Source organism: Ursus maritimus, unplaced genomic scaffold, assembly GCF_017311325.1.
Source record: "Ursus maritimus isolate PB19 unplaced genomic scaffold, ASM1731132v1 scaffold_7, whole genome shotgun sequence".
Lineage (NCBI taxonomy): Eukaryota > Metazoa > Chordata > Mammalia > Carnivora > Ursidae > Ursus > Ursus maritimus.
Genome location: NW_024426885.1, coordinates 19,862,251 through 19,876,974, shown reverse-complemented (window position 1 = coordinate 19,876,974; position 14,724 = coordinate 19,862,251). Strand labels below are relative to the sequence as shown.

Here is a 14,724-nt window from a genome sequence, read left to right as displayed (position 1 = left end):
TTGACGTTAGCAGGGCTCTTTAAAACTAGTGTGCTTCCAGCATTTCATTGATTCACACTAAATCAGTCCCTAGATCATCCAGTTAATTTTAACCTTGACCTCCCACAGCTGTACTGCTTTACTCAGTCCCAAAAAGTCCCTGCTTCTGCTTCTTATGAAGCAATAGTAGAGTGGAGAAACAAAGCCCATTCCTTTAAGAAAGATTCCGCCTCCTTTTTTTTTTTTTTTTTTTTTTTATAAGCCAGCGCCTAATGGTAACTGGGGAGTCTCTCCTAAGTCACACACTTTACTACTCAGCATTGGGAGAAGCTGCTGCGGCTGCTGTGGCTGCCGCCGCCGCTGCCGCCGCCGCCGCCGCCGCCGCCGCGGGTCTGAGGCTGCAGTGGGTTCCTGTGCAGCACTGCAGAATCCACACCTACAGAAGACACACACGTCTACTACCCTGGACACAAGAAAGCCTTGCATCTCCCGCGGGTAAGCCGATCTTTTATACATTTTGTCCAGAAACTGTGGGAAAGGGAATGATCACGGAAAAATTGCTCATCAGACATGCTTAAAATGGATTATGTTAATTTGTCTTCGGGGGGGGGGTTGTTTAGATCTGTGACGGGCAAATGCTCTATATAGTGGAGACTATTGTCTGATAAGTGCTCTTAACATACTTTTTTTTTTTGCTATTCACAAAAAGGCTAACCTTGATGCATGCAAAAGCTTTTCATTTTTTGCTTTATAAATGCAAAAAAAAAAAAAATCCAGCCACTCCCAATAGCTCTCTCAAATACTGCAGATATTTTTAAACACCAAATAAAATGACAGGCTGAGCATTTTCTAAATATTTTCTCCCCAAAGCCAGGAAGCCTTCCCCTAGATCCTTTAGGGGTATTTAAAAATCATGAGGCATGGTTAGATTTTGAGCAGATGGGAGATGGTGGTAGACTGAAATTTCTATAGCCTTAGTCCAGGGGAGAGAGAAAATGAGGATAAATGAATCACAGTTTGTGCCAACACAAGATTCATTTTCCACACTTCATATGTGGGAAGAGGAAACTACATTTTAATTAGCACATTTTTAGGGAAGAGGGAGGGGATGAAGATGAGGGGGATGGCATGAAGTATTTGAGGGGGAAGAGTCTGCAGAGGAGGAAGGAAATGAAGTGGACTGTCGCCAGTACCTTGGGAACGAAGGGAGATAAGGGTGGGGAATGAAGTTTGTTCTGTTTGGTAGGGTGGGGTTGACTCAAGGGACCATGAATAACCAGAATGGCGCTTGGAGGGGTGTGCTTTCGAGTGGATTCGTGCCCGTGGAAGACACGTGTGCGGGAGGGATGTGCAAATCGTGGGGTGGCAGAGAAAGGTGTGCATAACTGGGAGGTCTGTTTCGAGAACAGGTTGGGGTGAGAAACGTCTGGGCGACGGGGGCGTGGGGGCCCAGTGTCACCTGTGGATGGATCCACATCCCTGCTATTGCATGTTGCAAAGTTTACCCCAAGCTGGCGCTGCCGCCCTCGACTTTTCCCCTCTAAGAAGCCAGCTCTCATAAGGTCGCAAGGCCAGGGGCCAAAGTAGGGGTGAAGACCCTCCACCGGTCTCAGTGGAGCAGGATTGAGAGAATCCCTGCCCTGCCCCTCTGTGGAGGTGAGTGGGCGGAGGAAGCGCCCAATAGGCAAGTATGCCGAGAGGAAAATCTAGGCCCCTCCTATGGGGGGCGTGCGGAGATCGAACCTTAGCCGCTGCCTCCCCCCGAAGACCCAGCGGCCAGAGTAGGCGGCAAAGGTTGACTGAAAGCTGCGGCTCAGCCTCGGGACGGGGAGGGCTCGCTCAGGTTAGGGCGGGCGACATTTCCGAGGCGTCCTCCCCCTCCTCCTGGTAGTCGGGTTTCCGTCGGGGTTATTTCCCCCTCCGACCCTCAGGGGACGCCACGGATCGTAACTGCAGAGCCGGAGGAGGACGCTGAAGAGGTGCCAGGCAGCCGCCTAGCGCCAGGCCCTCTCAAAGGCCCGGCCGGCCGGTAGGTCCTTGCGGCCGCGGCTACACAGATGTGGTGCTAGCGGGCGGAGAGGGGGCCGCAGCTTGTGGAGCCAAGGCTCGCGAGGGGCGCAAGGGGCCGCGAGAGGTGGGGCCTTGAAGAGGCGGGGCCCAGAACGTCCTGTGATTCCGAAGGGCGGGGCCAGGACGCTCGGGGGGCCCAAAGGGCGGGACCAGGGGCGTTCGGGGTCTGCGAGGGGCGGGCCCCTAGGGGGCGGAGCCAGAGGCGCTTGGGGGCCTAGGGGCGGGGATGGGGGCGGGGCCAGAGGACGCTCCGGGGGCGCTCGGCCAGTCCCGCCAGAGCGCGAGCGGCCCGCTGGTAACGGTCGCCAGGGCGAGGGGCGGGAGGGGAAGGAAGGGGGTTTAAATTATTTTCTTTAAAAACAGTGAGCGAGAGCTAGAGGCATCTCGACCCAGGTGTCGCCGCTTCCTGCTACAGAGGGCTCGGCGCCCAGGTCCCTCCCTCCTCACGCCCCCTCCCCTTCTGTCCTCCCCGGTGGAGCCGTGGGGTGCTTAAGAGGCGGCCGTGGCGGATCGAGCAGCCGCTGCAGCTCCGGCGGCCGCGGAGAAGGAGGAAGGGAAGCACAAAGCCCGCTGCGCGAGGCGAGCTGCGAGGTAATCCTGAGGGGAGAGAAGGCGCCGTCGTTGAGCCCCTCCTCCCAGCGGGGATGACTGGCGCCCGCGCGGGCTAGGCGGCGGGACCCTTCCAGGGGGTCGCGCGGGGGTGGGGAGCGCGGAGACTTGCGGGGCCGAGGGGACTTCCTATTGGCTGTCCCTGCGGCCTCAGGTGAACCTCTCTCTGTCCAGGGGGCCGGAATGGGAGCCTTGGGCTAGTCCGAGGGGAGTGGACCTGCGGGGGAGGGCCTCTGGGCGCCGCCGGGTGGGCCCGACTCTTGGGCGTCCTCTGGTTTCCCTCGAGAGGGTAGGGAGTTCTCAAAATCGAGGGCTAGTTGAAGCGTTGGAGACCTGGGGACCTTAAACTCTGAAGGTGTGCCCCCGGGGTTGCCGCGCTTGGAAAAGGTGGAGGAAAGGGAAGGGATGTTGGTTTGTTTTGTTTTCCTCGTTTAAAAAACTTACGTGACTAGTTGAAAGTGTTCAACCACCTTTCTCCCGTAATCCGCGTCCCCATCCTCCCAGCACGCACACACAGCCCTGCACACGCTTACACGTTAAGGTTGTGCTTCCTGCCTGGGGTGACAAGCAGAGTTGGCAGCGGGTCCACTTTGCTGGTGTTTGGGGCACATCCAGCCTCTTTGGAGGTATGCTATTTTAGCTGAGGCAAGACCACAGAGACAGGTAGAATAAGCTAGGCCTCTATTAAATTGGCAAGAATGGCCTCAGGTGAACTTTTTTGTTGCAGAGATTTAATTGCAAGTAGGTGCCCGCTTAAAATAGGAGCGTAGTAAAACCACTAATTTCTTTGGCACGTGTGCTGTTGCAATTGACCACTATAGTGGTAAGGAGAGAAAGGGAATTTAACTCAACCAGAAGATTTTGAGTTGGGATTATATGCAAGTGTAGTGAAGGTGCTGATAAGATTCTGGGGGTTGGAACCAGCTACATAAACGTGTGTGCATGTTTATGTTAAATTATACAGTATTTCAGATTTAGCAGTATGAAATGGTTGCTTTTCTTGGAATGAAGTGCCTGTACATCATGCTTAGTATATCCTAATTTGGGCTTCAGAAGACTTCCAAAGAGAGTGTTGTTAAAGAGAATAAGAGTACAGGGTAACCCGTAGTTAAATTAAAATACTTGACTATTAAAAAATTTGTGTAATTAAGGTATGGTACAAACTCATTTATAGCATTACTTTTGGAGCATATGTGTAAAGCTTTTTTGTATTCAAATCTTGAATGCATTGTAATTGCCCTCTAACTCGTTTTCCTTTGCTTAAATTGAGCAGATTAATTGTGCAGAGGGAGGGCCAGAAAAAAAATGGCCACTTTTGCTACATTTAACTCATCATCTTTTTAAAGAGTTCGCTCTTTTTTTTCTTCCCAAAGAGTTCGCTTTTTTTTTTTTTAAGATTTTATTTATTTGAGAGAAAGCAAGTGAGAGAGAGCATGAGCGCGGGCGGGGGGGGGGGCGCAGGAGAAGGAGCAGCAGACTCTCCATTGAGCCTGAGAGCCTGATGTGGGGCTAGATCCCAGAACCCTGGGATCATGACCTAAACCGAAGGCGGACGCTTAACGGACTAAGCCACCCAGGCACCCCATCCATAGAGTTCACTCTTAAAATTGACCTCAGGTGCTGGTGTGTTGGTGATAGTTGTTTTTAAAGAAAAAAAAAGTGGCCTATCAATTTTGAATGTTAAATATAATGTATCTCAATTTAAATGTAAAATAAGAGATAATTGGTTATGGGGCATTCAATATGTTATAGCTTTTTACATATATGATAACAGGAGGTTTGTTGGTAAACATCTGACGTGACAGGTGATCATAAGACACCTGGGAAATACTTATTTGCATGATCGAAGGGTTGTATTTTCAAAATTTGTTTTATATTCTAAAAATGAAAAATTGTACACTTTTCTATTTCTAACCCCTTTTTTCAATAATGCTATGCTGGGAAGAGTGTGCACGCCCCTCGGTGATGTTTAAAGTGTGGATTTGGTCTTTGTAAAACCAAAATGTCTTGAGACTAAGAGGACGTAGCATCAGCTTCACCTCCTACACACAATCCTAAAATCTAGACTCAAGGTGAGACTCAACTTCTGCAGTTGTGAGGCTTCCTGAAGTAGGTGTATCATGTCTGTTTTTGTTACACCTAAGCCTATACAGGTTGTTAGCTGTTTAATCTGTTGTGTGGCAAAGCAGTTGGTTAGCAGTACTGAGCAGCACTTATACATGTCATCAGGGTATAAGAAGCATTTCTGTTTGAGGGAAGAAATCCTATAAAAGCATAGAAACCCAAATCTGAACAAATTCAATTTGTAGAGTGTTGGGGAATGATAATATCAGAACCTTAACTGAGTTGTTTTATGTAAAGTGTTTACATTATAGTCTGTCACTCAGTAAGTGCTTTGTGTTTATCATCATCGGTATATAAATTGAGCCTTTTCAGAGGGTAGTTATATCACACTACATACCAGGTGAAGACTAAGCAAATATTTGTAACAACCAATATTTATTTCCTCTACCTCTGTGCCAGACAGGGTTTTTATGATTTAATTGACTTATTCCTCACGGCAACTCAGTGACTAAACAGAGACCTAGGTTTTTGCCGAGGGAGTAAAGGCACTAAGTGCCACAGGCTGGATCTGAATCCAGAGTCTGACTCTAGAGTGAGCCCATGTAAACTAGTGGGCCGCGCTATTATACTTGAAGAAGTAGTTACAAATCAGTGAAAGTCTTTGGGAGTATTCCCGGGACTGCAGGTATGCCTTTGTCTTGTTTAGCCACACCCTCCTGTATTAATACCACCAACAGGTTGTTTAAATATGAATGGTGGTGATTCATCTGCATTAACTGGAATCACCTTTTGACTTTGGACGAGGATTCTCTTTTGATTCATAAGTTTAGCTGGGATACTATATTTGGGCCAGAGTATGTTATCTTTTTAATTACTGAAGATATTAGTCTTTTTTTTTTTTTTTTTAAAGCTTGCCAGATGTGTTGGAACACCATCAGGCCCAGCAGGCACTAGTTTCCCTTGGAGAGATTCTGGTTCTGCACTAAATCTGTAGGGCTGATCTTCTGATTATGAACATCGTATCAACCTAAGATGGATTTTAACTTAAATTTGTCCTAAATTCCACCTGAGTTGCCTCCTAAAATTAGCCTTAAGATATAACTGTGACTTCTACTTTGTCACTCACATTCCTCATGAAATTGTATGTTGCTGCTTCACCAGTGTAGTTGATAGGTCAGGCAAATAAATTATAACCTAAATTAGGAGATGGTTTAAGTAATGTTTAGAATTACTGTAGGGAACTGAATTGTCCTTTTGTTGACAGTTAATGGAATATAATGTTAGGAAAAAATGTTTAAAAGCAAGCATATGTTGAATTAAGAAAGCCCGAGCTGTATTGAAGACACAGGTTATTAATCTGTTTTTCACATAAATACTAAATTTTTTGGCTAGAATTAATATTCAGCTGTTTCCAAATGCTTTGTAAATGCTAAATTTGTAGAGTTTGAATGGAAAAAAATTTTAAATGTCTAATCAGAGTGCTATTCTTTCTTTTAAATATGGACACCTTATTTAAAATTAAGGAGTCATACACTGTGTTAGGTCATTGAGGTTCAAAATGAGTGCCCTGATACTTTTATGTCTTTCGTGTTAGTGGTTTATCATTTGAACTTGGGGTCCATTCCAGTGTATTTTATAGATGAGATTGTTATGGGTTCTGCAACTGACTAAGCTCTCTTGGCCAAGAGCCAAGACAATCTCAAATTTTTACTGTAATGGGTGTATATATACAGAATCCTTTTTATCATACAGGTTAGAAGTCTTTCTTGACTGCAGCTTGAAAGAAAACGTGTGTTAACTCTTACGCATCCCTTATATATTATAACTAGATGAATTTAATTATTTTTTCCTTCTATCAGTAACTAGTTATGGACACACACGTATTTAACCATCCTACTTGGGAGATACTCTTCCTTTCATGTCAAGTTAAAAATTATTTGCTTGGCATTCATGCAATAAATAATTTGAGTATCAACAGTATGCGTTGAACAATTTTAACTGAAAATTAATTGTGTTTATTAAAAATAAGTGTTGCAATAAAAGTTTGTGGGCTCTTTATTTCATGTGCATTTTAATGTTGATCTTTTATATCTGGACAGATTTCAAAATGCAGTTCAAAATTAAGTTAATTGCACAGTTGAACACGTATTTGAATGTTAAGATGGTACCGTTTAACTTACGGTGGAGCCTTAGATGATAGTACAAATAATGAGAATCAGAGTCTCTTATTTCCTTCAACTAATTTTTGTTAGATATCTTTGAAAAGCTGCATTAATAATCTCTTTCAGTTTTCTAGGATATTACTTACTACACTGAGGGAGCAATTTAATGAGGAGTATCCTAGAAACCTTAAAGATTGAATGTGGCTTTCAGTGTTATCTAGTATAACCCAAAAAGTAGTACCATAATCACCAAAGGTATGAAATGAATGAAACCCATCTTTGATATTAAAAGGGTTATTGTTCTTATAAATTACCTTCTTAGGAAGATAGTATAGACTGGTTTCTAACTATGCCAAAGCTGAATTGTTATTGTATAGGCTTTGATGTACAGTTACATCTTTATAATGAGTTTAGATCTAAGTTGTACTTTAACGTGATGTCAGACTGATCTGCACTGCCGCCACATACCTTATATTTACTTGTTTTTAAAAGTTGGCGGTAAAGCTTAATTGGAAATGGTAAGACCTCCCTGGTGTAAGATGAACTTTGAAATCTCTTTGTTTCAAATTGTCCAAAACTGGGCCTAAGGATATTGGTGTATAGGCAGTACATTAACTAGCATTTAAGATTGCTACCTTCTCAAACAAGACTACAGTTTGAACCTGTGGTGATGAAACTCACTTTTTCTGCAGCAGACATATATGCTTTCTATAGGATAAAAATTGGTCACCTAGCCAGCCAGGGGTTAAACACTTTTTGGAAGCTTAAGGGCAAATGACATAATGTTTTTAAAACCAGTGTCTCAAGAAGTACATTGTATATATTAATAAAACTTTTAATGCTCCAAGGTGCATTAAGGCAAATAAACATTAAGGCAAGCAATTGATTAAGCAAGATGGAAATCTAACTCCAGGTGACATAGGGAAATTGTCACTTTATTCTTTTTGCTACCTATCACACTCCTTTAAATTTATTCCTGTAATTTTTTACTCCACCATCCCCTTACCTCTTTGGAAGAGGAAAGGACCACAGGTATGAGTTCAGGAGACTGTTTAATTCCTCTCCGAGGCTGTTTTTGGTCGCCTGCTAGGGGAGCTGGAATTCGAACAATGTAGAAAGCAATCAGGTTGGAGAAGTGCTGAGTTTTTCAGTATCTTGGAACTTGGTGTATGCCTTTAATTTGTCCATCAGCGATGTTTCTGTGACGTTCTTCCACAATGGCTCAGTTATCCTGTACAAGGACAGCATTTCCTTTTTCCTTTTTCCATATAGTGTTCTCATCCTGTCATCTTTTGATCTGCTGGAATGACTAAATGCCATACCAAAAAAAAAAAATTGGATTTACTCTGTATCCTCATGGAGAAGTTAATTAGGCTTCCTTGGTATGTCTGAAGATGTGTATTTTGGGGTCAGGTCCTTCCCAGAGACTCTTTAAGAACTCTCTGTTTTTAATCCTTCAGAAATTAGAGCCAGCAACTGTTAGCTGGGTGTCATTTCTAATCTCATTTGTCTTATTAGTACATGAAAAGATTCTATAAGGGCAGCCTTTCTTAATGTCTGAGGAAGAGGTTGGGGAATGGTGATGGTCACAGCTTAAGTGGAGTTGTGAATGGGCTTAAGTGCGTAGGACGGCGCAGATAGTGGAAAGGGGAAAGAGATTGGCAGTGTAGTTGATATGTTTGTCTCATTCCTTGTCCCCACTCCCAATTTTTTTTTTTTTTTTAAGCTTTAAAACTGTGTTCTTTCCACCTTGCCATCCTCCTATGACTTTTATTGCCAGGACTGAGTTTTATCTCTTCTAGAGAGATGTGGAATATTCAAGGTGATTCCTATCTGATTGCTGAAAAGTTTGGCTTTTAACTGGAAAGTTTACTGAAAGGAATTTCCTTCCATCGCTGTCCACAACTGTTTTTTAGATTTCAGAAAAAGATCTCTGAAACAGAAGTGTGAGAAACCTTACTGATCGTGTAGTATTTGGGAGCCATTATGCATTAAAATTAAAATACGTATTAATGAACCAGAAATCCATATTGTTTAAGCAGTTTTTTGCTAAACTAAATCTACAGTAATTTTGTGTTAGGATGTTTCTTTTTAAGTGGGTATCAAAAACTATTTTTAACCAAAAGTTGAAAGTAATATGAAAGAAATACATCTTTTGTCTTACTGAATGTTGATGATGACAAAAAAATCATAGTTCTCTAAACTATTATCATTAAATACTCTGATGAAATACTAGATAGACAATGGTTTGGTCACAAGCCACAAAGACTTTCACCTCTAGAGCAGAATGTAATAGGAAAGGAACATTTTATACCTGAATAAGAACAGTGTATCTGCTTGACATAGGGAAGGCTCTGAAAAGCTGATTACTTGGTAATCTCTCAAGTTAGGTGATTTTATAGCGTGTTTGATGTTTTTATAATCTGAATTTCTCTGGGCTCTTTAAAAGTGTCTGGTTGGACCATCAGCTTTTGATGAATGTATTTCTGGAGGAATTGTGACTATCAGTTAAAGTGCTTTGAAGAGAGAAACCCTGTTTTGTATCCCACCGGCCTGTCACAGAACATGCTTCTTGGAGCTTGTTTAATTTGGGCTCAAAGGGAAGAGTGCCATCTACTGAATGGCCAGCATCAAGTTGAGCAGCCCCACGTTTTTCTTACAGAACTCTCAGCTGGCTACTGGAGAAACCAGACTCCACTCCACTGAAGAATTTGACAGGGTTTTAGTACCAAGTAGAATTGTTGCTTGCTGAATTTTAATTATACTTTCCAGCAGGAAGCCTAAACACATGATGAAGAACTAATTCACCACTTGTTGGATTGCATGGGAAAGGAGAAACTTCAAGAAGTTGTTGAGACTTCATATTAAATAATCTAGCAATGGTGAAATCATTATCAAAAGTGGTAAAGAAAATTATTTTAATGAGGCATGTTTCATTAGTGGTTCCAGTTATTGATGGCTTCTGCAGACAACCATGACGTTGTTTAAAATTTGGTCCTAAAATAAACAAATCATTTGTTTGGAGTTAAGGGTTTTAAGAGTATTTGAATATTTTGATTTTTTTCTCTTGTCCTTTTACTTTGTCTCCCTTTCTAAGGCAGTGATTCCTGCTTCAGTGATTTCACTGTTTCAAAGTGGGTTTTGTTGTTGTTTTGCTTTACTCAAGTGACCTCATGTTTCATTTTGTCAGGTTTTTCCTAACTTCTGGAGACTGCTGATGGTAGTAGTCATGGTAGAACCGGAGGTCACAGAACCAGATGTAGGTCAGTGGAGGTTCAGGATACCTGGAATAGGCCTGTCGAAGCCAGACAAGAAGGAACTTTGACAATATGAATTGAAAGGAAGCTTTGAAATTATGATAATCTTTTCTGTCATATATCAGGTATAATTAATCAGTAACCATTTTTCTCAGCTCTTGAAACCTGCCAAGGATCCTATTAAGCACTTTACATAAATTATGTGGAATTTAGTTAAGTAGCTTGCCCAAGATCATACAGTTGGTAAGTGGCAGAGCCAAGGTTTGAGCCCAAGGCTAACTCCTTAAAATGGGGTGCTATACTGCTCATTTAGCCTCATTCTTGTTGGTGAATGCACAAAAGACTTGAACCAAGATTAGAATAGTGTTTATTCCTCTGCTGGAAAATACTGGTAGTTTTTTGTTTGTTTTAAAAAAGATTTTATTTATTTGAGAGGGAGAGGGAGAGGGAAAGAGAGTGAGCAAGCCAGCACCAGCAGGGGAAGGGAGAGGGAGAAGCAGACTTCCCACTGAGCAGGGAGCCCGGATGCAGGGCTCAGTCCCAGGACCCCTGGATCATGACTTGAGCTGAAGGCAGACGCTTAACTGCTTAACTGACTGAGCCACCCAGGCACCCCCTGTTTGTTTGTTTTTTAAAAAGGTGATGAAATGGGTAAATAGTATTGAAATTTCAGGAGAATCAGGAAGTATATATGAGATAGACCTTCATATATTTGCTGTTTGGTTTTATCTAAAATATTCATTTCTTTGTTCCTCTTGCTATGCTATTAATTTAAAACCACAAGAAAGTTTATAATTGAAACAGCAAATTGTTTCATGTTGCTTAAAATATGCTACTTCATGGGAGAAGGGGTTGAGTTACAGAAGGATTTTATGCTGGGATTCCAAAGGGGTTGCAGTTGGGGGGGATAGAGAGATAGGTTAGTTGCCTTTCTCTATTTTGCTTCTAAATATTTTTAGGTAGTAGTACTTTTTAATATGGCAGTAATATCCCATATCCAATGCACAATAAAATTAAACCATGTGCCAATCTGAGGTCTTGGGGGAACTTCAATTTGTGCACACGAAGTATGCTCTGAGGACCAAAGGAGTACCATACCTCTCATATATGTACTAATAGTTTTGAATGCATGTATAAATATCTCTCAATTGAGATATTTAATACCTACTATTTGAGAGAGATTTCGGCTTTTAAAACCTATTTTGACCTTAAAAGATATCTTTATTACTTTAACAGATTGGAAATCATTGTTTTAGTATAACCAAAATCTTCTAAAATTGCAGTTCAGTGATGGTGTGGTGTGTATTCTAAACCCAATCACTCTATAAGGACCTCTGACTCTTCCCTTTCATATGTAAGAGGATTATGTTTTGCCTTCCAGAAAACCCCTATAGGAATATCAATTACATAACTCCTTGGATTCTGACTCTACATTCCAGTCAAACGTAGAAAAAGCAACAACTAAGATGACAACACAAAAGATGTTACTTGCCAGTGTGTGATGCTGAATGGCAGGTACAGATAACAAAGGCTATAGGTCATCTCAAGAAAGGAGCCCCACAGATGGAGTGGTCAGAAAAAATCTCAAGCAAAGAGGACAAGGGTGGGCCTTGAAAGGCAGGATAGGATATCAGTAGGTGCAGGCTATGGAAAGAGTTTTTGGCAAGACATTACTGTCCATGAAAATAATTTTTTTAAATCTGTAGCATGATGGGAGATAGTTTATAATTCTGGTTCACAGTCTCTTATCACTGTAAGGCCCTTGAAGGCTACAATATACTCTTATTAGTAATAGTGCCAAGGACACATCTCCCTAGAAGGTATATTAGAATATTGCAGGGATGGGAGGGAGAGGGTGGTGGTGAAGGGCATGTAGATTTTTTTTTTTCTTTAAGTAGGCTCCATGTCTAGCGTGGAGCCCAGCGTGGGCCCATACTCACACCGTGAGATCAAGACTGGAACTGAAACCAAGAGTTGGTTGCTCAACCGGCTGAGCCAACCAGGCATCCCGGTCATGTAGATTTTAATAACACTCCTTATGAACCTGACATGAAAATGACTGGTTCATAGAAACATCCTAATACTGTTACTTTGAAGTAATGCTTAGGAAAGTTTGGTACTTGGAAGAAGACTTTAGAAATTCTCATCATTCCCAACACTCAACAAGAAAAGCCTCCTTTTGGGAAGAGGTGTGCCTTTTTTAAAAATCTGAATTTGTCCATCATTTACTTGGCCAATACCAGAGTATAATTCTGTTGATGGCTCTGTTATATCTTTTAAATCTAGTGTATGGATAGATAGACTTGTTGATATTATGAAATATCATTTGTACATAATTTTTGTTAATGTCTGGTTTTGGATTTTGGAGGATTTGTTCCAAGTGTCTGAATTCTTAGATTTTTTTTTTTTAAGATTTTATTTATTTATTTGACAGAGAGAGAGAGAGACAGCGAGAGAGGGAACACAAGCAGGGGGAGTGGGAGAGGGAGAAGCAGGCTTCTCGCTGAGTAGGGAGCCCGATACAGCTTGATCCCAGGACCCTGGGATCATGACCTGAGCCTAAGGCAGATGCTTAATGACTGAGCCACCCAGGCGCCCCTGAATTCTCTTAGATTTTGTAATGCTTATCACTTACTTTTTGAAAAATACTTAGTGTAACTATTCAAGATACTTTGAGCAAGTCACGTTATTTCTTTCTTACTTTAGTTTTCTAATATATAAATTATATAGGGGTTGGGATAGATTATCTTAAGATCCATTTCAGTTTAAAGATTCTGTGATTTTAACTTCCAAGGAAGGTAAACTCCCCAGTTAGTGGTTTTACTTGGAAGGTGGCCAAGAAACCTATGATTATACTGTGTTAGGATATTGAGAGTGGGTCTAATAGAAAGCCAAGACCATGAAAGTCCTTGGCTCTACGTATATGTGGCAATTGAGAAAAGGACATCACTCCAGGACCCCAAGTTTATTTTAGTTCTTCAGAAACTCAGGGCCCTTGGCAATGGACAATGGATAGATCCTTTTTAAGAACAATGAAATAAATAAGGATCGCAATTTTTCCTAAAGCAAACTGTGGAAACATAATGGCATATTTTTCGAAAAACAGTGGTTTTCCATTCCCGTTCCATCTTTACTATATTTAGTATATTAGTTCCTTATAAATATTTCTGACTTCTGTTTAGCTCTTCTTTTCTGAGCAACTTTGTTTCCTTTTATTTGTTCATTCATTTAGCAAATATTTATTGAATGCTTATTATGTGCCAGCCCATGTTCAAAGTTATGGGAATTCAGTAAGCGAAGCAGAAGAACTGTCCTGTCCCAACGGCGTTTATATTCTTAGAGGTAAATAGAAACAAAGTGTGTTTTGTATTGGTGTAAATGCTCTGGAGAGATACAGAGCTGGAAATGAAAATGCAGTATTTGGGTGAATGGCAAGTTTAAATACAGTGGCTAGGTGAAGCCCTCAATGAGAAGGTGGCATGTCAGTAAAGATTTGAAGAAGGTAAGAATGTATGTGATACAAGGGGAAGATCGAGGCAGGCAGGCAGAGGGAAAAAGCCCTGAGGCTCAAGAGTATCTGGCATGAATGAAACAGAATGAGGGATGGGTGTTGGGAGGCCATTGGATGACTTTGAAGAGGTCAGACATGATCTGACATAGCCTTTCAAAGGATTATTTTGGCTGTGTTTTGACACTAGGCTATAGTGGTGCAGTAATCTTGGTGAGAGATGATGTATCTGGTAGAGGTGGTGAGATGTGATTAGATTCTGGATATATTTGGATGATATAGACAACAGGATTTGCCAGCTGGGATGTGTGGTGTAAGTGAGTCAAACTTGAGACGAAGGTTTGGTGTCTAGGCAAAAGTTTGCAGGAGGAACACTTTTGGGGAGCAGAGGGAATAGGAGTTCAGTTCGAAACCTATTAAGTTTGAAATGTCTATTAGACATCCACTTGGAGATACTGAGTAGGAGGTTGCTGTGAATGGAAATACAGTTACTGCCCACTATATAAACTTGATAGTTGTCACTTTTTTCCTCTTTCACTTTTAAATATTTGCATATTTAATCCCTTTGACTAGAATGAATTTTGCTGTAGTAAGGGCTTCATGTCTTGCTATACATCCTAGTGCTTTGAAGGGTTTTAATCTCTCGTGTAAAACCTTGAATTTACTTTTAACTTCTAAAGACACTTGGTCCCAAAGGAATTCTTTTTCTCTAGGCATAGCACAATTTGCTTTTAATCAAAATGTGAAACTGTTGTTACTGCCTTTTGATATGTGTTTTTGAATGTACAATAGAACAGTTTGGCTGTTCCTCAAAAAGTTAATACTGTTTAATGGTTAAAAATAGTAATGACCCAGTAATTCTCCTAGGTATATACTCGGGAGAAGTGAAAACATACTGTTCACACAAAACACTTGTACGCTAATGTTCATAGCAGCATTATTCGTAATAACGTAAAAGTGGAAACAGCCTAAAGGTCTATCAAGTGATTGATGGATAAATGTGGTATATCCATGCAGTGGGATTAATTCAGTCATAGAAAGGAATGAGATACTGATATATTCTACAACATCGATG

General features: G+C 41.5%; 1 protein-coding gene across 9 annotated transcripts in view; it reads left to right on the top strand.

The window, feature by feature from the left end:
- Nucleotides 1-335: 335 nt before the first annotated feature.
- ADD3 (adducin 3) overlaps nucleotides 336-14,724 on the top strand; it is a 127,376-nt gene continuing 112,987 nt past the window's right edge. For 3 of the 9 annotated variants that reach the window (XM_040624569.1, XM_040624570.1, XM_040624571.1), the window contains exon 1: nucleotides 2,294-2,640. The gene's annotated coding sequence lies outside the window, so the exon portion shown is untranslated. Of the gene's footprint in view, nucleotides 475-1,840; nucleotides 2,009-2,293; nucleotides 2,641-14,724 lie in introns of those variants that run through there. The other 6 variants (XM_040624568.1, XM_040624567.1, XM_040624563.1 and 3 more) reach the window with 5 other exon arrangements.